The 24,096-nt window shown below is 41.0% G+C and overlaps 1 long non-coding RNA gene across 1 annotated transcript in view; it reads left to right on the top strand.

Annotated features, from left to right (window-relative positions):
• The window catches only part of LOC140199607 (uncharacterized), a 39,713-nt gene extending 15,826 nt beyond the window's left edge, over positions 1 to 23,887 (top strand). The window contains exon 3 of the long non-coding RNA XR_011886451.1: positions 21,099 to 23,887. This is a non-coding gene — a long non-coding RNA (uncharacterized lncRNA). The remainder of the gene's footprint in view (positions 1 to 21,098) is intronic.
• The last annotated feature ends 209 nt before the right edge of the window (positions 23,888 to 24,096 follow it).

Genomic DNA, 24,096 nt, shown 5'->3' with positions numbered 1-24,096 from the left:
ACTGTTTCAGACCCCGCTTGTAAAACGAACTGTACAACAACTTGGCCTGTGCCCCGGGGTCAAGGATGGCTTTAGCATTGCTTCCCTCTATCCATAACGACACTCTGGGGTGTTGTCCCTCTTAGCCTTCAGGAATAGGGTCTTTTCCTTTCGGAAGTTCCTTGGTACCTTGCTGGGAACGTGCTCCCCCAGAGACCCCAAGCCGTTCCCCCAATGGGCCTCCACTAAGTTTCCCGACCCCTTTCTGATCAACTGAACAACTGAGGGAGGGGCTGTTTCCCTGAAATGATCTCCCGGCACTGCAAGCAATTTAGCCGCCCTCCTAGCCAGAGAAGACACACTGAAAACTTTCCCCCCTCTTTCAAATAACTGACAACTGTCACTACGGTGTAAGTGAACCTGACAGTTCTAACACCGTCACCAGCCCGCCTACTCAAACATTCAACCAATCCCTGTCGCTCTCCCTCCACCGAGTATTGCCACTCATCTAACAACTGAGAGATCCACTCTGCCCACGTTTCGCCCGCCTCCGCCCCTCTTGGGGTGGACAATATTCCAAACGCAAGGCGGAACCTGCCATAGCTGGAACATTTATTCGCAGACACCACCTCCGAATCAGACCACCCTTTCCTCTCTCTCCCAACAGTATGGACAGCCCCGAATCCCGCCACCAACTCGACAATACTAGTCTGAACTCGAACAAAGACCTCACCCAACATGCATGCAGCAATAACCAGCAAATAACCCACAGAGACACACGTTACTGATTTAAACAGGGCAACCACACAGCACACCACTGAATCCAATCCCAGACAAAAGCCTCCAAACGTAAGCTCCCCAGCAAGCCTCAGGGTCGCTCAGCTCGCTGTCATCTAGGGAAACCGCCCTCGCCCCACCAGACTGGGTAATTAGTTTGCATGGATGCTGTGCGATGTACCCCACCCCGCCAAATAACAGACAATACACCAGATACAATTAAATGAATTACAGTTTATAGATCTTACTGGAACTATATAATTAATAGAGATAAAATATAAAAGGAAGATAAAAGGCACCACACTTATCAAAGTTCAATCTCTTCGTGCACAAACAGTAGTAACGTAAAAGAAGAAACCCCTTACATTAAAAACTACGCAATTTGGCATGAGCAGGTGGTCCAGGAGTGGTTAAAGGAAAGGTGTAGGGATATAGTGCTCCTTTCCGTGCATCGTGTATTAATGCTGGGGCAGGCAGTAGTTGCACTGATATGATGAGCTCCACTTGAGCTCAATATCTTCTTGTGCAATGGGATCCTCGATTTCCTCAACTGCGGAACCCAGTCAGTTCGGATAGGCAAGAGCATCTCCTCCACAATCTCCATTAACACAGATGCACCACAGCGCTGTGTACGGAACCCCCTGCTCTACTTGCTTTACGCTTATGACTGTGAGGTTAAGTACATCTCCAATGCCATATTTAAGTTTGCTAATGACACCACTGTCATTGGTCAAATCGAAGGTGGTGACAGATCAGCATATGAGAAGGAAATTGAAAATCTGGCAGTGTGCTGCCACAACATCAATCTCTCACTCAATGTCGGCAAGTCCAAGGAACTGAATATTGACTTCAGGAGGAAGAATCAGGAGGTCCACGAGCCAGTCCTCATCGGAGGATCAGAGATGGAGCAGGTCAGCAACTTTAAATTCCTTTTTGTTATCAGTTCAGAGGATCTGTCCTGGGCCCAGCACACAGGTGCAATTATAAAGAAAGCACGGTTGCACCTCTATTTCCTCAGAAGTTCGCAAAGATTCGGCATGACATCTAAAACTTTGATAAACTCCGATAGATGTATTCATTGTTTGTATCACAGCCTAGTATGAAAACACCAATGCCCTTGAATGGAAAATCCTACAAGAAGTAGTGAAGATGGCCCCATCCATCACAGGCAAAGCCCTCCCCACCTTTTAGCACATCTACACGGAGACCTTTTGCAGGAAACCAACATCCATCATCAATGACCCTACCATCCTGGCGATGCTTTCATATAGCTGATGCCATCAGAAAGAAGGTACAGGAGCCTCAGGACCCACAGTACCATGTTCTTATATAGTTATTGCCCCTCAGTTACCTGGCTCTTGAACCAGTGGGGATAACTTCATTCATCCCATCACTGAACTGTTCCCACATTCTAAGGACATACTTACAAGGGTTCTACAATTCATATTCTCAATATTTATTGCTTATTTATTTATTATTATTTTTTTTTAAAATTTTATTTACAAAATGGTGTCTTGATTCTATTAATGATCTTAGGTTTACAGAGTATGCCCACAAGAAAATGCATCTCGGGGTTGTACATGGTGACACATATGTACTTCAATAATAAATTTACTTTGAACTTTGAACTTGAGTTGGCCCGAGACCAGCAACCTAACAAAAGGGGGAAGTAGTGAGGTGGTGAAGACTTTAAATTAATAAGATGAAAGAAACTTGCAGGCTATTAAACGTAAGTATAAATAAAAGTAAAAATGAAAGAGAGCATATGACAAACTAATGTGACAAACAACATAAATAGCCAGAGTTATAGAACAGGAGTGTTAAGTAGAATAGTTAAAAATAAAGTGAGAGACACAGCAATGTACACAATGTCCCAGATAAAACAAGGGAACTAGAGGGTGTAGTACATTGCAGGGAATCAGACTGTATTTCTCAGACATGAAAATGAGAAACGAAAATCAGAGAAGTTGGGAACCAAACACTATAAAAATATTTCTGGAAAACAAATACTGGGAAAAGAAGAGGTAGGATTGCAATACTTAAGGAACAAAACAACAAGAGGAAAAAATAATGTAGCTGTTCGTAAATAAGAAGCAGAACCAACTGAATGGAGGTAAAATAAAATGCAAGATCAGTCATAAAAATAGTCCATGAAGCATATAGCATGAGAAGGAAGGAAGAAGAGGGAGAAACATCAAAGTTCAAGGTAAAAGTATGTACATGTCACCATATACAACCCTGAGATTCAATAAATCCACAGATGCGAATAAATGAAGGGAATTTATAAAAGCAAAGCATGATCATTACTGAGGAGTTCAGTTATTCTGAAATTAACGATCAGAATAAATAAGGTAAAGGTTTAAAGAAATGGATTTTTCACAATATTTACAGATTTTAATTGTAACTCAATATGTAAGAGGTCCTACAAGAGGAAATTAACTACTTTTATAATTTATATATGTGACCTGGATAAAGGTGCCAAAGGCATGGATATTAGTATTGCTGACAACACAAGGTTATGTGGAAAATTAAGTGGTGAAGAGGACATAAGGAAACTATAAAGGCATATGCACATGTTATCTGTTTTGTATCAAAAATCTGGTAAATTTGCAAAAAGGTGGGATTCCATATCATGGCAGGAATTTTTTGAAAAAATCCTATCAAAAATTCTGAAACATTTAAGTGTTCTGCGCATGATTCACAAAATTCTGATATGCAGATACAACACTTAGAAGACTTGCTACAAATTACTCTTCATTGTTAGGGGAGCTGAACACGGAAGTAAAGGGGTTATGCTTCAGTTACATCTTCTTCAACCATTGAGACTAGGTAACCCTGGGTTGCTGTGCCATCACTATAATTTGCATAACTTTGGATTAATTCTGGAAAACCATGTACAGTTTTAGAACATTAAACATTACAGAACACTCTAGGCCCTTTTGACCTGGATGTTGTGCTGACCTTTTAACCTATTTCAAGATCAGTCTAACCATTTCCTCCTACAGAGCCCTCCATTTTTCTTTCATCCATGTACACACCTAAGAGGCTCTTAAATGTCCCTAATGTATCTGCGTTCACCACCACCCTGGCAGCGTGTACCATGCATGCACTATTCTTTGTGTAAACAAAACCTACCTGCAATATCTCCCCTATACATTCCTCCAATCACCTTAAAGTTATGACCTTCATATTATCCATTTTCACCCCACCCTTTTTCCCTCTCTATTTTAGGAATGTTATGCGGACTAGGCTTGCTGGTCTTATATTTGGAATTGCTGGTGAGGTTTGTAACTGCTCAAGTTCAGAAGAGTGATAAGAGAGTTCCTAACAGGATGAACATGGAGAGGATGCTTTCTCTGGTTAATAACTAGTGAGTCATTGTTAAAAATAAGGGAACATCCATGTAAAATAGATGAGATCTTTTTGTTTTCAAAGGATCACAAGTCTTTGGAATTCCATGCCTTAAAAGATGGTGCGAGCAGAGTCCTTGAATATTCTTTAAGGTGGAGGTAGCTCTGCCTTGAGAAGCAAAGTATTGAGATGTTGCAGTAGGTGGATTGAAATGCAGGGTTGATATTACAATCAGATTTTAGTAAATAGCAGATCAGGCTTTAAGGGCCAAGTGGCATAACTTCTCTGTGTGTCTGTACAGGCTCTTCAGAATAAATAACTAACAGCCTGCAAACAGCAGGCATAAAGTATGTCTAATTACAAATGTCTTCAGAGTTGCATTCAAATTCATTTCAAACAGAAACAAAAACATCTGTAGGGAAAGGTAAGACTAAAGTAGGAGATAGAAAAGGCATGGCAGAAGGGCAATATCATGATAATCATTGGAGATTTTAACAAAAAACAGAGTGGGAAAACCAGGCCGGTACTGGACCGCAAGGGAAAGAACTTGTAGAATGTCTAAGGGATGGCTTTTTAGAACATCTTGTTGTTGAGCCCACTAGGGGATTGGCTGTGCTGGACTGGGTGTGGTGCAATGATCTAGAAGTGATAAGCGAGCTTAAGGTTAAGGAGCCCTTGGGGAACAGTGATCACAATATGATCAAGTTCACTTTGAAACTGGAGAAGAGGAAATTAAATTTCAATGTCTTGGTATTTCAGTGGAATAAAGGAAATTACAATGGCATGAGAGGGGAACTGGCCAAGGTTGACTGGAAAGGGACACTAGCAGGAAGGACAGCAGAACAGCAATGGTTGGAGTTTCTGCGAAAAGTGAGGCAAGTGCAAGACAGATATATTCCAAATAAAAAGAAATTTTCGAATGGAAGAGGGACACTGCCATGGTTAACAAGTGAAGTCAGAGCCAAAGTAAAAGCAAAAGAGAGGGCATACAAGGAAGCCAGAGCTAATGGGAAGATACAGGATTGGGAAGCTTTTAAAAACTTGCAGAAGGAAACTAAGAAGGTCATTAGGAAGGAAAAGATGAATTATGAAAGGAAGCTGACGACAAATATCAAAGAAGATACTAAAAGTCTTTTTAAGTCTATAAAAGGTAAAAGAGGGTTGAGAGTAGATAGGGGATCAAAAGAAAATGACGCCAGAGATATTGTACTGAGAGGTGTAGCGATAGCAAAGGAGCTGAATGTGTATTTTGCATCAGTCTTCACAGTGGAAGACAGCTGCAGTATATTGGACATTCAAGAGTGTCAGGAAAGTGAAGTATGTGCAGTGAAAATTACGACTGAGAAGGTGCTCAGGAAGCTTAATGGTCTGAGGGTGGATAAATGTCCTGAACCTGATGGAATGCACCCTCGGGTTCTGAAGGAAGTAGCTGGAGAGATTGTTTAGGCATTAACAATGATCTTCCAAGAATTGATAGATTCTGGCATTGTACTGGATAATTGGAAAATTGCAAAAGTTACTCTGCTATTTTAAAAGGGTGGGAGGCAGCAGAAAGGGAACTATAGACCTGTTAGCCTGACATCAGTGGCTGGGAAGTTGTTGGAATCTATTGTTAGGGATGAGATTACGGGGTACCTGGAGGCACATGACAAGATAAGCCAAAGTCAGCATGGTTTCCTGAAAGGAAAATCCTGCCTGACTAACCGACTGCAATTTTTTGAAGAAATTACAAGCAGGATAGACAAAGGAGATGTAGTAGATGTGGTGTTCTTGGATTTTCAGAAGGCCCTTGACAAGGTGCTATACTTGAAGCTGCTTAGCAAGATAAGAGCCCATGGAATTACAGGGGAGTTACTAGTGTGAGTGGAACATTGGCTGATCGGCAGAAAACAGTGATTGGGAATAAAGGGATCCTATTTTGGCTGGCTGCCGGTTACCAATGGAGTTCCTCTGGAGTTGGTGTGGGGACCACTGCTCTTTAAGAAGTATATCAGTGATTTGGACTATGGGATTAATGGATCTGTGGCTAAATTTGCTGGTGATACAAAGATAGGTGCAGGAGCGAGTGGTGTTGAGGAAACAGGGAGCCTGCAGAGAGACTTAGATAGTTTAGGGGAATGGGCAAAGAAGTGGCAAATGAAATACAATGTTGGAAAATGTAGGGTCATGCACTTTGGTGGAAGAAATAAATGAGCAGACTATTATTTAGATGGGGGAGACAATTCAAAATGCAGAGATGCAAGGGGACTTCTGAGTCCTTGTGCAGGATATCCTCCAGGTGGAGTCGGTGGTGAAGAAGACGAATGCAATGTTGGCATTCATTTCTATAGGTATAGAATATAAGAGCAAGAATGTGATGTTGAGGGTCTATAAGACACTCATGAGACCACATTTGGAGTATTGTTTGCAGTTTTGGGCTCCTTATTTTAGAAAGGATATACTGGCATTGGAGAGGGTTCGGAGAAGATTCACGAGAATGATTCCAAGAATGAAAGGGTTGCCGTGTGAGGAACGGCTGGCAGCTCTTGGGCTGTATTCCCTGGAGTTCAGAAGAATAAGGGGGTTCTCAAAGAAACATTCTGAATGATAAAAGGCCTGAACAGATTAGATATTGCAAAGTTATTTCCCATGGTAGGGGATTCTAAGACAAGAGGGCACAAGAGGGCATGAATATTCAGGGATATACATTCTATCGAAAGGACAGATAGGTTGGCAGAGAGGGTGGGGTGGCTCTGCTGGTGAAGAATGAAATTCAGTCACTTGCGAATGGGGACATAGAATCAGGAGATGTAGAGTCAGTATGGATAGAACTGAGAAATTGTAAGGGCAAAGACACTAATGGGAGTTATCCACAGGCCCCTAAACAGGAGCCTGGATATAGGGTGCAAGTTAAATCAAGAGTTAAAATTGGCATGTCGCAAAGGTAATACTACGGTTGTTATGGGGGATTTCAACATGCAGGTAGACTGGGAAAATCAGGTTGGTACTGGACCCCAAGAAAGGGAGTTTGTGGAGTACCTCAGAGATGGATTCTTAGAGCAGCTTGTATTAGAGCCTACCAGGGAGAAGGCAATTCTGGATTTAGTGTTGTGTAATGAGCCAGATTTGATAAGGGAACTGGAGGTAAAGGAGCTATTAGGAGGTAGTGACCATAATATGATGTTTTAATCTACAATTTGAGAGAGAGAAGGGAAAATCGGAAGTGTCAGTATTACAGTTGAACAAAGGGGACTATGGACCCATGAGGGAGGAGCTGGCCAAAGTTGACTGGAAAGATACCCTAGCAGGGGATGACAGTGGAACAACAATGGCAGGTATTTCTGGGAATAATACAGAAGGTGCAGGATCAGTTCATTCCAAAGAGGAAGAAAGATTCTAAGGGGAGTAAGGGGTGACCATTGATGACAAGGGAGGTCAAGGACAGTATAAAAATAAAAGAGAAGTATAACATAGCAAGGATGAGCGGGAAGCCAGAGGATTGGGAGACTTTTAAGGAGCAACAGAAGATAACTAAAAAGGCAATACGGGGGGAAAAGATGAGGTGCGAAGGTAAGCTAGCCAAGAATATAAAGGAGGATAGTAAAAGCTACTTTAGGTATGTGAAGAGGAAAAAAATATTTAAGACCAAAGTTGGGCCCTTGAAGACAGAAGTGGGTGAAATTATTATGGGGAACAAGGAAATGGCAGATGAGCTGAACAGGTACTTTGGATCTGTCTTCACTAGGGAAGACACAAACATTCTCCCAGATGTAATAGTGGCCAGAGGACCTAGGGTAACGGAAGAACTGAAGGAAATTCACATTAGGCAGAAAATGGTGTTGGGTAAACTGATGGGACTGAAGGCTAATAAATCCCCAGAGCCTGATGGTCTGTATCCTAGGGTACTTAAGAAGGTGGCTCTAGAAATCGTGAACGCATTGGTAATCATTTTCCAATGTTCTACAGATTCAGGATCAGTTCCTGCGGATTGAAGGGTAGTTAAAGTTACCCTACTTTTTAAGAAAGGAGGGAGAGAGAAAACAGGCAATTATAGACCAGTTAGTCTGACATCAGTGGTGGGGAAGATGCTGGAGTCAATTATAAAAGATGAAATAGTGGCATATTTGGATAACAGTAGCTGGACAGGTCAGAGTCAGCATGGACTTACAAAGGGGAAATCATGCTTGACTAATCTTCTGGAATTTTTTGAGGATGTAACTATGAAAATGGACATGGGAAAGCTAGTGGATGTAGTGTACCTGAACTTTCAGAAAGCCTTTGATAAGGTCCCACATAGGAGGTTAGTGGGCAAAATTAGAGCACATGGTATTGGGGGTAGGGTACTGACATGGATAGAAAATTGGTTGGCAGATAGGAAACAAAGAGTAGGGATTAACGGGTCCTATTCAGAATGGCAGGCAGTGACTAGTGGGGTACCACAAGGCTCGGTGCTGGGACCGCAGCTATTTACAATATACATTAATGATTTAGATGAAGGGATTAAAAGTAACATTAGCAAATTTGCAGATGACACAAAGCTGGGTGACTGTGAAATGTGAGGAGGATACTATGAGAATTCAGGGTGACTTGGACAGTTTGGGTGAGTGGGCAGATGCATGGCAGATGCATGGCAGATGCAGTTAAATATGGATAAATGTGAGGTTATCCACTTTGGAGGCAAGAACAGGAAGGCAGATTACTATCTGAATGGTGTCAAGTTAGGAAAAGGGGAAGTACAATGAGATCTGGGTGTCCTTGTTCATCAGTCACTAAAAGTAAGCATACAGGTACAGCAGGCAGTGAAGAAAGCTAATGGCATGTTGGCCTTCATAAAAAGGGGAGTTGAGTATAGGAGCAAAGAGGTCCTTCTGCAGTTGTACTGGGCCCTGGTGAGACCCTACCTGGAGTATGGTGTGCAGTTTTGGTCTCCAAACTTGAGGAAGGACATTCTTGCTATGGAGGAAGTGCAGCGTAGGTTCACTGGGTTAATTCCAGGGATGGCGAAAATGTCATATGTTGAAAGATTGGAGCGACTGGGCTTGTATACACTGGAATTTAGAAGGATAAGAGGGGATCTGATTGAAACATATAAGATTATTAAGGGATTGGACATGCTAGAGGCAGGAAACATATTCCCGATGTTGAGGGAGTCCAGAACCAGAGGCCACAGTTTAAGAATAAGGGGTAGACCATTTAGAACAGAGTTGAGGAAAAACTTTTTCACACAGAGGGTTATGGATCTTTGGAATGCTCTGCCTCAGAAGGCAGTGGAAGCCAATTCTCTGAATTCTTTCAAGAAAGAGTTAGATAAAGCTCTTAAAGATAAGGGAGTCAAAGGATTATGGGGAGAAGGCAGGAACAGGGTACTGATTGTGGATGATCAGCCATGATCACAGTGAATGGCGGTGCTGGCTCGAAGGGCCGAATGGCCTACTCCTGCACCTATTGTCTATTGTCTATTGACTTCAGGATTAAAAAACATTCATTTAGAACAGAGATGCGGAGAAATTACTTTAGTCAGAGGGTGATTAATCTGTGGAATTTGTTGCCATGAGCGACTGTGGAGGTCAAGTCCTTTGGTGCATTTAAGGCAAAGATAGACAGGTTCTTGATTAGCCAGGGCATCAAAGGGTATGGGGAGAAGGCAGGAGAGTGGGGATGAATAGAAGAATTGGATCAGCCCATGATTCAATGGCAGAGCAGACTCAATAGGCCAAATGGCCTACTTCTGCTTCTACACCTTATGGTCTTATGGTCTTAAAGTACATCTGTATAAAGTAGTCATAGATCATACTAGGCATTGTGAAGACACCTCTTTTCTGAGATGATGGTGAGAATGTAGAAGTCAGTATCTCACATATAGTCAAGACAAGCAGTATAGATTAATTTAAGAGGTGACTGGATAAGCATATGAGGGAAGAGAGATCACAGCGTTATGTTGCTAGAGTTAAATAGGATTGGGAAGAGACTCTAGCAGACCATAAATACCAGCATAGTTATCCAGATGGTCCACTTCAGGGCTACACATTCTCAGAATCAGAATCATGTTTAATATTCCCATGTATGTCGTGAAATATTTTATGTGGCGGCAGTACATTGCAATATATAATAAAAACTGTAAATTACAGTAAGTAAGTGTGTGTGCATAATATATATATTAAAAAAGTTAAATTAAATAAGTAGTACAAAAACAGAAAAAATGAAAAATAGTGAGGTAGTGTTCATGGGTTCAGTGTCCATTCAGAAATCTGATAGAGGGGAAGAAGCTATTTCTGAATCATTGAGTGTGTGCCTTCAGGCTCTTGTACCTTCTCCCTGATGTTAGCAATGAGAAGATGGTACGTCATGGTGATAAGGGTCCTTTTTGAGGCATCGCTCCTTGAAGATGTCCTGGATGCTAGTGTCCATAATGGAGCAGAGACTTCACAACTTTCTGCAGCTTATTTCGATCCTGTGCGGTGCCTCCCCCATACCAAATGGTAATGCGATATCTATATAATTCTATCTATTAATTATTTGTCCCTATGGCTAAATTGAAAACTTTTATATCATTTCTTGTTCTATTAACTGAGAAATGCACATATTTGAAGAAAACACTGTGCCAAGGTTATGGTAACATTGCTTTCTATTTTTAGAGGAGCTTCGCTTGTACAACTTGAGTTCATTTCAAGGCTTAGAAAAAATCTTTCAAAATGAAAATGAACGAGTAAAAATTGCGAAGATGAATAATGAAGTGTATGCTGTTGGAATTGAACTTCAACTGCACTGAGCAGAGGAAGAAATTCCAGGTTTGCAGTCAGTATTCATTAACTCTTCTATATTATAAACACAGGAAAAATGGTTAAAAATAATCTTGTCAGTGCAGTAACAATGATGTACAATGCTGCAAATGCTTTTCTGAAGGTAATTTTCTGAAATTAGTATAGATTACTGCTGATGAACTGTATATACGGTAATTCAGATGTATCTGAATTTACTATGTACAGTATATTAAAACTTTTGGGACTATTATTGTGGCATCTAATTGGTTTCTCAGGTATAAATGTTGATAAATACTGACATTTAGTTAGTGTGACTTTCTTACCTCAGGTAGGAACGGAGTTCCGGTTTTTCCTTACAGTTTAGAGGGAATGAGCAGGATGCCTTATGAAGAAAGGATCGCGAGATAGGTCTCCAGAGGATACAAACCCTGCCTATCAAAACATATCTGGAATTTTAAAGAAGGAAATGAGACGATTGAAACATGCATGGATATTGATAGACTGAATGTGGAGAGAATGGTTTCATTAGCAGGAGAATATAAAACTTGGCTCACCATTGGAAAGCAAGGAAAATAGCAAGTCGCCCAATGGGAATAGAGAAATAAATGAAGTTATTTCTCCCATTCAGGGTTTTTGGTACTCTTTCTGAAAGGGCAGGGATGCAGAAAAAGTTTAAGGCAGAAGTAGCTAAACTGTTGATAAGAAAATGGTTATTACTTGTAGGTAGGAATGGGCAATTGGAATTGTAATCAGATCGGCCAAGACCCTACTGAATATTGGAGTGCACAATGCTGTGCAAAAGTCTTAGGCACAATTATATAGCCAGGGTGCCTAAGACTTTTGCACAATAGTGTATTTGTTAACATAGAGCGGAGAGCAAGTTTTTAAATCTGGAGAGGGCAAAGGATGGAGCATCAGGTTAGGGGTGTGCGCCAGGTGGCAGGGTGTGACACAATTGCAGACACACACCAAGTCCTGAGACACCAGGCAAGGTCATTTGATTCTTAACTATTGGTTTATTGATTATTACAAAATCCTGAAGCAAGGTCTTGGCCCAAAACGTCGACTGTTTATTCTTCTCTATAGATGCTGCCAGGACCTGCTGAGTTCCATCAGTGTTCTGAGTGTGTTAATTTGGATTTCCAGCTTCTGCAGACTTTCTCGTTTTCATTACAGAATGTCTCTCTGGTGCTTCCTGCTCACTCCCCTCTCCCTTCCCCTTTTCCTAACCATGAATCCCCTCAACCTGCCTCCTTCCCACTCTCAGTCCACAATAGAAACCCATATCAGAATCAGGTTTATCATCACTCGCATATGCTTGGCCTGCTGAGTTCCTCCACTTTTTGTGTGTGTTGCTTGGATTTCCAAATCTGCAGATTTTCTCATTTGTCATGAAATTTGCTTTTTTCTTTTGCGGCAGTAGAATAGTCACAGTGTGATACATGAAATTACTGCGGTACTGTGGAAAAGCCTTAGGCACCATAGGTATATATGTATGTCTAATACTGTGCACAATACTGTATCTAGTGGAGTCCAGTGGTGGAGGCATACACACTCATACTTAAACCTCAGGCACGTTCAGAGGTTGAGCTTTGAGTCATCCTTGATTCCTTTATGAAAGCACTTGAGAGATTGGACTTCACTCTAAACACCAGGAAGATGAAGATCCTTTACGTACCCCATCCAGCAAGCACAACACTGGTTGCTGAACATTAAGATTCATTACAAAAATCTGAAAACTTGGGTCAATTACATTATCTTGGAGCTTCAATGTATACAAGTGTAGATGATGCAACTCACCAGTGACACCAAAGCACAATCTTCAGATACCTCAGAAAAAGAAGGAAAATGCCCCAAAGTTGGCTCCAAGTTCACAGTGTACTCACCTTTTGATAAACCTCAGAGAGATGGAAGTCCTATAGTAGGCATCATAAAGCATAGGACAGATGTCAATTTTGTGCTCTCTGTGAAACACCCTGAATCCATTGGCAGAATAGGTGAACCAAGGTCATTTGTTCTGTCCCAGGCCAACACGCCTATCTTCAAAATGTCCTGATCGTACTCGACCCATATCGATGGTTGGGCAACATTATTTGCATTCCTGACATTAGACCACTTAAGCAACATTCTCAACAATACATTTGCAGGAGGACAGGGCAAATGCTTTAATCATATCCTCAAACTTTGCTGTAAAAATATAGCTTCTTTACTGATTACTGCTCACTTCTGTCCTGTGATCATTGAAGATAATGGAGGAGCACCTGGGAAAGTACTGAGTACACGAAAGCCAAATACAAACACCAGAATGAATGCACATGCCAGATGACCCACCCACCTGCCCTGTCAGAAAATACCTGACCCAACCATAGCAGATTGAACTGGCCCACGGTAGGACTGACCATTCACCTCAGAACCCACGACTGCAGTGGAAGCAAACCTTCACTCAGAAATTGGTGAGATTGTACTTTTCTATAACTCTGTGACTCTGTCCTTGACCTCGAGAATCTGTGTAAGAAGAAGGCTATGCCGAGAAGTTGAATAATTTGGATGATTAGCATCATGGCACATTCCTGCACGTTAATATGTCATTTTCATGTAGAAAAAACACAAAGGATGTTGAACTGCTAGAGAAATCTGGAGGCACCATCTGTGAAGGGAAATGAACAGCTGACATTTTGGGTCAAGACCCTTCATCTGGATGAGGTCTGGACGAAGCAATTCAGATGAAGGGTGTAAACAAATTGTCAAGTATTCAGTCCCCCACTCACCCCCCCCCCACCCTACCCAGTTGCTGCCTGACTTGATGAGTTCTTTCAGCAGTTTATATTTTGCTCCAGACTGCAGCTGCAGTCTCTTTGTCTACAAAGGATGTCAGTCGAGTGGTCTGATGTTGAGATGTCAGGATGTACAAAAGGCGACATGTTATTGTCTGAAACTAGCACAAATAGATTTTCTTACTGGGATAACGGTATCGAATACTGTCAACAGCATTGTTGGCAAAGAAATTTGCATTAGTATTTTGAGGAGAAAATCTAAGTAAGCCCCTTCACTTTCATTTGCTATGACACCTGTTATTTATATTTGCTCAGTGGAAAGTGATGGAGTAAAGATGATTGAAATGTTCATTATGACAGCACAATAAGGAAAAAGGAATAGAGCTCAATAAAGAAAAATGTGACAATAAATGTTTTCTTTTCGTAATTGATGAGCTGCTGAAGAAAGAAAGAAAATATTCAGTTTACCATACTGTGGCTTTTGAGAAAATTGCTTTGCTACTGGGTCACTAATTGTAAATGATGAAAGCAATCTCCTTTTATTAAAACTGTATTTTCATTTTTAGGTCCCTTGATGTTGGTTATTCTCACAAATATTTTATTGATTTACAGGATCAATAGCCTTCAAAATGATACGCCTGCAAATAAAAGTCAGTTTTTATGTAACGTTAAAGTAGCTAGCAGTAAATAATTCAATCACCTTTGTATTATAAGTCCAAGTCATTTGCTAACTAATCTTAATTATGGATTCTAAGAGCAGTATTATAAACGTACATGTTTCTGCAATTTTCCCGAGAAACTAATGAAAGTACTCTGACCCAGAATATTCTTTTCAGGTTTCCAGATCAGTTACTGTAAATGGAGTGTCTGAATGGACCTATTACACTATGACCTCTTTGGTATTATCCTTTTCCTGTCCACTGCTACATCTTTCCTGACATTCTGTAGAATTTTTTTAAGTCCATTAGCCACATGTTGTTTCGTAATAGATAGGGATCTGCTGCTATAAGTGAAGCAGCAGATGATGGAATTTGAGGTACAGACTTCAATGCCAGTACCTAAATGTATGTACATAGGTCGTGAACCACAAACAAGAGAAAGTCTGCAAATGCTAGAAATCAAAGTTATGCACACAAAATACTGGAGGATCTCAGCAGGCCAGGCAGCACCTATGGAAAAGAGTAAACAGTCGACATTTTGGGCCAAGACCCTTCATCAGGACTGTGGATTGTGAAACTGTTTCCTTGCACTATTAATTTATTTTTGGAATTTATAGTAATGTTATGACTTTTCACTATATTGCTGCCATTAAACAATTAACTTCACACCATGTAAGTCTGATATATCCATAATAAATGATAATAAATCTGATTATGATTCTGTGCACTCCCGGACAGAAGAACACCATGGATAGACCTACACTTACAGTATACCGCCTTTGAACCTCTGTCGTCCCTGTGAATGTACTTTCTCAATGCCTTCAGAGAGGATTTCACATAGAAGGAAGGGGATATTTTACCAAGTGTGTAACTGGGAAGGAATCTGCAAGTAGGGGTTCTTCCAGTCACCTACTGCTCTTGAATTGATGATGCAATAGGCTTGGGGGTTAAGGACAGAGTAACTTGGGTGAGTAACTGCAGAGTGCTTTATTAATAGTTCATTCTGCAGCCTCTGTGCAGCAGTTGAGGAATATGAGTTCTGGATGGTGGATAGGTTACCAGGTATGTTTTTGGCCAATGGTAAATTCTGGGGGTAGGGACGCTTGGCAATGATCATACCACCTTGTTGGAAAGAGTGTTTGTGGTCATCCTGAACACGTTGCTGTATGTGAAATCATGATGAACTGCAGGAATGAAATCAGAGCTATTGGTCAGACGTTGGTGCTGGAGACGTAATTCCGTCCACAAATGGACCTTCAAAAGACTGAAGGAAAAGTTTGGATGAAACCCGCATCATCCCTTCAGCTTACCATCCTTGGGATCTGCATTCAAACCATGGCTGCAATGGGATCTCGGATTCGTTGGAAAAGAATAGGCACTTGAGTGATTCTGCTTTAATTTTTGCATTTTAATTGTGATAGAGCAGGGGTAGGCAACCTATGGCCTGCGGGCCAGATCCGGCCCGTGAAGGTATTTTGACCGGCCCTCGAGCAAATATTGGGATACTATGCTTATCCGGCCCGCGAGCGATTTTTTCCTTATTCTGAGTGTTTCACGCGACCATACTGATGGACAGGCATGGTGTCTTGTTACACTGGCCCCAGGTTCCATTTTGTTACAAACCTAACACTGGTGTATACGAATGACAGGCAGGCAAACTACCTTATTAATATGTATTAGATACTCCCTGTGCACACGCCAGGTTTTCAGATGGGGTGGTTCAAATTTGTAAACAGAAACAGCGTCACTGTGTTTTAACAAGAAATCCACGCTAAATATCCAGATATTTACATGTGCTACGATACTTGAATAACTGTGTGAGCAATTATTTTCAAAAATGAAGCACACCAAGAACCATTTGAGAACAAGATTGCCTGATGCCCATCTGGATAATGTCTTGCTCTTAGCATCAACAAGTCTGACACCCAATATTGAGAAGCTTTCAAGCAACAAACAGCATCAAGGTTCACATTGATTTATCGACTGTTTGCATTAAAATTTTCTTTTTTATTATACTTAATTTACTGCCATTCAGTGCATCACGTTCATACATTTTACGTTTAAAGATTCTTTGTGTCCTTTTAATAGATTCAAAAGATGCCTTGATTGAAATAAATTGCAACTAAACTGAATTCTTTGATTACTAATAGTCATCCTTGGTTAAGCATGAATGATTTTCTAGCATGCGTTATTCATTAATTTGCAGCAAAACATAACGAGATGTATTTCAATGGATAATTCCCACATTTCAAGTTTTTTATGGCTTTTATCTGGCCCACAGTCCCGGCCCACAGAGGCAAAAAGGTTGCCAACTCCTGTGATAGAGTTTTAATGTGTTTTAGTTAAGCTATTTTTAATTTCTTAAATCCCTTTGAATAATGTTTAAGTGAGTTAGTCTATCATTAAAAGGCCTTTGATGGCACCCTCGATCTCTGCTCTGCCTCACAGGGCACTTCTTGGATACGAGAGTCAGCTCTTTTGAGGCTTTTTCTCCAGAACCAGGCAGATGCTGACTGGCTGTGGGCAGCTGAGTCTAGCGTCATCTGACCTGTTATAGCTTAGTCCCTGATGAATACTGTTGAGATAAGTGTTCCAAGATATCAATAATATTATCACAAACTTTATATTTGCTCAGTGGGATATTAATTCATCCTCACACACAATATAATAACTAGGACACAACAGACCATCAATGACAATAGAACCAGAATTCAGAATGCACATTTGTTTTTGGTTAACATTGACACAAGGATGTGCTGACTTCATTCTGAGCCATAAATTTGTCCAGTGCGACAAACATGTCTATGAGTGGAGGGGTGGAGATATGGATATACGTCTCCTCCAGAGGAGGTATAAGGCATTCCTTCCCTCCACTGGCCTACAGGTCAGCCTTGGGCAAGGTGTAGCTCCTGCTTAGCCCCTGATAAGGGTCACGTGAAGCCATGGGAGCAGGTGGTGGGTGGTCGTATGAGCAGCTGGTGTATATCACAGGTCCTGTTTATGTGAACACAGACACCAGGCAGACAATCTCTGAAGAGTATTGAGAACGGCTGTGGTCATCCATCTTGTAAAGAAACTGCCCAGGGAAAGACAATGGCAAACTGCTTCAGTAGAAAAATTTTTCAAGAACAATCAAGGTCAGAGAAAAGACCATGATCGCCCACGTCAATGCCACACGGCACATAGTGATGATGATATGAACACGGCAGTTCACTGAGGTATGCTTGCAGGCAAACTAACGTAACAATTATAATATGAACCCCAGGCTTCCTATGGGCTCCTATTTCTATTAGCCCACAGTAACTATTTGAAATAATTAGGAATTTACATTTCTGAATCTCTTCTGCTCTTCATTCTAACCCTGGGTTTAGCCCTAATCTGGTACAAGTTCTCACCCTGGTCCTGTCTGGGTCTGACATTGACACTAGGTCTTATCCTTGCCTTGACCTTGTCTTATTTTTCCTTCAGCCCTGGCACACAATGTGTGTACTAACGTCCTCACCACATCCTGATCTTCTTCAGGATGTGTCTGCACATTATTGTTTTTATTGTGGTATCCAGCAAAACAGCCACCATTGATCTTGTTATATTACTTGGAGCAAGCATGTTTTAGATGGGGGAGCAATCACATAGCTTCATGGACAGAATTTGTTATCTTGTTGAGCTTTGCATGAAGCTCTTTTCAAATGAAAGGGATAACAGTCGTAGATTGGATTTAGAATTCTGTTTCCAAACTTATTTTACTTCTCTGTAATATTGGTTGAGAGGAACGGAGTCACCGACACTAATGTTTTTCATTTCTCCCATTTTTTATGATGTTGAAACAGCCCAGGTCTTTTTTTTCTTAGTTCAGTTGATTAATTCTGTTTAGATTAGTTTTTTTTGGGAGGGAGGGTTTTTTTTTCCTTTTTCATGATTTTTCTCTAGTTATTTCTCTTTGTTGTGTATTATTGATATCCTTTATGATTGGGAGTTTTGTCAATCAATTTTTTAGTTCTATAACTACTCATGTTAATTATAACAATGTATTCCCAATAACTTTGTATTACTACTATGTCATGTTTATATTTTGTGAAACTAATAAAAAGATTGAAAAAGAAAAAAGAATTCTGTTAATATAATGTTAACAAGGATTTGTATTTTCATAACTCTTCTAAACTGCAAGCTCTCTATTCCTTCTGGAGGTGTAGAGATTATAAAATACGAAATATCATGACAACTATTTCTTTAAAGAGAAGTTTACCAACTCTCTGTGAAGATAATTTGCACTGATTTATTAAATCTGTATGTTATGCTGACGGAAATTGAAACAAATTCATAATTAGTTACAAAGTTCAGTTCACTAAATGTTCACACAATGCATCTTTGGAAAATTGAACAAGTTTCAATGCTGAAGAAGCAAGTGCTGATCATTATTACTTTTGTGGATGGTGCTATTGAATGCATAGTTATGGAATGCTGTGGCTCAAGTCATTTTAAAGTAAAATACTCAGACTGCTGTGTGAAAGATGGAAGTTGCATTAACCCCGAGACAGCTTAAAATTAAAACAAGCTAGCTTTTCAGAATATGCGGAAACTGATTGTTTTGTTCATGGAATTCATGGAATCCTGCAGCTAAATGGCATTTTAATTCTGAGGCTTTTTTTTTCCCCCTTCATGTGTTCTTTGGTTTTTATTTAGATCTCGTCCCAGCTTCCCACCAAATGTGGATTTTGTGCACACAGTTAGGAAATTAACTTTATAAGGAGCCTCAATGAAGGTGGAAGTTATTAATTAAACAATCACCAAAACACACAAGCACTAATCACAATGTTGCAGCTGGACTTAGCAATGCACTGTCAATTTTGGTTTATTAGATTTTGAAATGCCTTTTCTCCTTGTCTGAAGCCTTTCCTTTCAGTCTTACCCTTACAAACCTCAGCAGGAATGGGTGCCAGCTCCATCGTGGGCTCTGGTCCAAGTACACTTCCTCATCATTTTCTTTTTCTTTTTTTTTGCTCTCTTTTTGCATTAGTCATTTAATTTTATATAAAACTATAAATTCATATATGGGAATTTAATTTATGGTTTATTATTATGTATTGCAATGTACTGCTGTCACAAAACAACATGAGTATTTCAGAATATATGTATGCCAGTGATATTGGACCTGATTCTGATGCTCGGCTTGGGTCCAGGTCAATATAGTATTAAATGTAACCCAGGCCACTTGTTTCAAGGTTTAAGAAAAGTAGAATGGTGGCAGCCAGGAATTATGCACCCATAAGGCAGTCTAGCTATTTAGAAATTAAAGCAGTCATCAAAGCACACATGTAACTTTAGTTAACTTTTACTGGACTATGTTAGCTCAGGAGAATTTAGGACAGTCCTTAGAGCACTGTGGGCCAGGTATACACTTCCTGTCTCCTTTTGGAAACTCCTGTTCCTCCACCTCTGACTTTTGGTTAGGAGCCGAGCAAACTTTCCCATAATTATTGGAGGAGTTCTACAAAATGCTGGAGAACTCAGTAGGCCAGGCAGCATCTTTAGAAAAGAGTAAACAGTTGACTTTTTGGGCTGAGACCCTTCATCAGGACTGATGAAGAGTCCAAAATCGAAACGTTGACTGTTTACTCTTTTCTATAGATACTGCCTGGCCCACTGAGTTCTCCAGCATTTTGTACGTGTTGCTTTGAATTTCCAGCATCTGCTGATTTTCTTGTGTTTATGGGAGTACTTATACGTTTGGCTGATGGTGTTACTCAGCATACCATCAGCTGCATTTCATGTCTGTGACAGAAATTCTATTCTGCTATTTGCTCCTACTCAAATATGTCTGATTCCTTCATCTTCTTCAAATGACTCTGAAAATGATCTGAAAAATTGGACTTCTGGTATGGCAATAGCACATGGTTTTCAAAGTTCAAAGTAAATTTATTATCGAAGTACATATATGTTACAATATGCTGCCTTGAGCTTAATTTTCTTGCAGACATTTACAGGAAAAAAGAAATACAGTTGAATTTTATGAAAAACCATTATGGCGAGCCAAAAGAATCAATGTCCCTATATGTTAGTTGACAACAAATCCCAGGATGACTTTCACTGGTTGATTGTTGTTCCTAACAACGCCTCGAATGTTCTTGGGTGAACTACTTAAAATTGTTGTGCTTTGGGGATGCACTATCGATGGTTTTTATAGCTGTGTGGGTTTACTGAATAAAATGTTTTTATGTGTTCCTGTTATATTCTATATCTTGGCTTTGGTTCTCACCAGTAGTTATAGGCAAGTGAGCCCAACAAATTGGCAATGAGGTGCTGTATATTATCCACATGGCAATTTCAGCAGAAGACTTTCATATAACTCTACAGTATCAGCAAGCTCAATTTGAGGCGGCCCTGATGAAGTTAGTCAAAACCTCAACGACCAAGTTATCAGTGAGTCCAACAATCTCATTGTCAAACACTGAACAAAACTCATGTAATTCAGTTGTTGCGTCCATTACCAACTTCCAGTTTGATGTCACTTCAGGAGTTACATTCGATTCCTGGTTCAAACGTTACAAAGATATCTTCCAGTCAAGACAACTCGAGGACTGTGCTGTTGAAACATGAGTGTTAGTTCAGCTGCATCCTGCGTGACCTATCAATGACAAAGTTGTCCAACCGATAACAAGCATTTTTGGAGAGCAGTGATCTCTCTTCAGTGCTGGCTATTATTGCCTAAAACTTGTTAAACATGATGCCAATGATTTCATCACATATGCTGGAGTCATCAATTGTAAATGTGAAAAGTTCAAGCTGGGTATCATGACTGAATGTCTTATTTTTATTTGCAGACAGCTCCTGGCCAGATTGGAACAAGACACTGATAGGACTCTGCAAGGTGTCAACAGTTGATCAGCCTGAAACATGCTTCCGACTTGAACAGAACCGTGGCACAGCACTGTCCAATGCCCCAGACGTCTTCACTCAGCATGTCTCCAAGGGGGCAAAAACAGCTTGTTGGAACTGTAGTGCATGGCATTACACAAGAAATTGCTGATACAAGAAGCACATCTGCAGCAAATGGCAATGCCATTGTCCCAAAGAGGGCTTTTGCCATTCTTCACCATCTTCTAGGTTAGTGAAACACAAGGGCAAGAAGTTTCAAAAGCCATCAAAATCTACCAAGGTTTAATGATAGTGTTCAAAGTTGAGTTCACCACCAGCAGGTATTATGTTAACATATTTAGCAACAATCAGTTAGTCAAGGTACAACTTGATACAGCATCAGACATCACCATTACCTCCAAACACACATGGTGGGCACTTGTATCCCCAACACTCAAAACAACTCTTGCTTCTGCTTGCAGTGTATCATGTGGTGCCCCCCAGCTAATTAACGAACTGCATTGCATGGTGAAGCTGTGTGTAACCTAACAGACCAGCCAGATCTGAAAACGTCAACCCAGGAACGTGGTCAAGCAGATGCCCTCTCCAGACTTATGGATTAGCAGGTTACTGAAAATGAAGATGCAGCCATGGCTGCAATTTCAGTGGAATCTGAAGACCACCAGGTTGTACCAGATATTGCTGAAGGTCTTCCAGTCATGGTCGACAAGATCAGAGCAGAAACTGCTGCTGTTCCTCTTTGTCAGTGTATCTCCAGATACCTTGCTGATGATGGCTAGTTAAGGTGGAGGAAGATACTGTACCTTTCTACTGACATCATACATCACACTCAACCATGGACTCTGGCTTAAGGGTTGGATACAGAATCAGAATCAGGTTTATTATCACCGGCATGTGACGTGAAATTTGTTAATTTAGCAGCAGCAGTTCAATGCAATACATAATCTAGCAGAGAGAAAATTTAAAATAATAATAATAATAAATAAACAAGTAAATCAGTTACATATATTAAATGGATTTTAAAAAACATGCAAAATCAGAAATACTGGATATTAAAAAAAAAGTGAGGTAGTGTCCAAAGATTCAATGTCCATTTAGGAATCGGATGGCAGAGGGGAAGAAGCTGTTTCTGAATCACTTGAGTGTGTGCCTTCAGGCTTCTGTACCTCCCACCTGATGATAACAGTGAGAAAAGTGCATGCCCTGGGTGCTGGAGGTCCTTAATAATGGATGCTGTCTTTCCGAGACACCACTTCCTAAAGATGTCCTGGGTACTTTGTAGGCTAGTGCCCAAGATGGAGCTGACTAGATTTACAACCTTCTGCAGCTTCTTTCGGTCCTGTGCTGTATCCCCTCCATACCAGACAGTGATGCAGCCTGTCAGAACGCTTTCCATGGTACAACTATAGAAGTTTTTGAGTGTATTTGTTGACATGCCAAATCTCTTCAAACACCTAATAAAGCATAGCCGCTGTCTTGCCTTCTTTATAACTACATCAATATGTTGGGACCAGGTTAGATCCTCAGAGATCTTGACACCCAGGAACTTGAAACTGCTCACTCTCTCCACTTCTGATCCCTCTATGAGGATTGGTATGTGTTCCTTCGTCTTACCCTTCCTGAAGTCCACAAACAGCTCTTTCGTCTTCCTGACGTTGAATGCCAGTTTGTTGCTGCGGTACCACTCCACTAGTTGGCATATCTCACTCCTGTACATCCTCTCGTCACCACCTGAGATTCTACCAACAATGGTTGTACCATCAGCAAATTTGTAGATGGGATTTGAGCTATGCCTACCAACACAGTCATGTGAATATAGAGAGTAGAGCAGTAGGCTAAGCACACAACCCTGAGGTGCATCGGTGTTGATTGTCAGCAAAGAGGATATTTTATCACCAATCCGCACAGATTGTGGTCTTCCGGTTAGGAAGTCGAGGATCCAATTGCAGAGAGAAGTACAGAGGCCCAGGTTCTGCAACTTCTCAATCAGGATTGTGGGAATGATGGTGTTAAATGCTGAGCTATAGTCAATGAACAGCATCCTGTCATAGGTGTTTGTGTTGTCCAGGTGGTCTAAGGCCATGTGGAGAGACATTGAGGTTGTGTCTGTGATTGACCCATTGCTCCCGTTGACACTTTGACCAAAAGTACTGAAACAATTCCACTGTGATTACCCAGGCATCATTCGAATGAAAGCCTTAGCACAATCTTTGTGTGGCTGGCCAAGTGGAGCTAATCCATAACCATGGCCAAAGGCTCCCAGACCTTGGAGTCAGGTACATATTGATTTTGCTGGCCCACTCAACGGGTTACCTACCTTGTCCTGGTAGGCGCCCATTCACCCTGACCAGAAGTATTACCTATGAAGTCGACAATGACAGGCTACCATTCAACAGCTGCTGCAGGTCTTCAGTCACTTTCTGACAAAGGCATTCAATTCTGTTCACAGCAGTTCACTTCATTCTTCCAGAATAGTAGAATTATCCACATCCGCTCACACCCATATTATTCACTGTCCAAAGGCCAAGCAAACTTGTTTGCGGTTCCTTCAAATGGTCACTTCGGAAATCAGAAAGGAAAGGAGCATCGACTGAGGATCTCAACAGATTTATGCTGACATATCGAATTATCCCACATCCAGGCCTTGAGGAGAAGTCTCCAGCTGAAGTGCTTTTGGGAAGAAAACTGTGCACGGTGTTGGATGCAATGCTGCTACAGTATCCAACACCCAAGACAGCAGATGGTCAAAGCAACACTCACAACACGCTGGAGGAACTCAGCAGGTCGGGCAGCATCCGTGGAAACGATCAGTCAACATTTCAGGCCGAGACCCTTCGTCAGGACTGAAGTGGAAAGGGACAGAGGCCCTATAAAGAAGGTGGGGGGAGGGTGGGAAGGAGAAGGCTGGTAGGTTCCAGGTGAAAAACCAGTGAGGGGAAAGAT

The sequence above is a fragment of the Mobula birostris genome, chromosome 6 (assembly GCF_030028105.1).
Source record: "Mobula birostris isolate sMobBir1 chromosome 6, sMobBir1.hap1, whole genome shotgun sequence".
Lineage (NCBI taxonomy): Eukaryota > Metazoa > Chordata > Chondrichthyes > Myliobatiformes > Myliobatidae > Mobula > Mobula birostris.
Note: the sequence above shows the minus strand (reverse complement) of the source record. Positions and strands in the feature narration are given on the sequence as shown.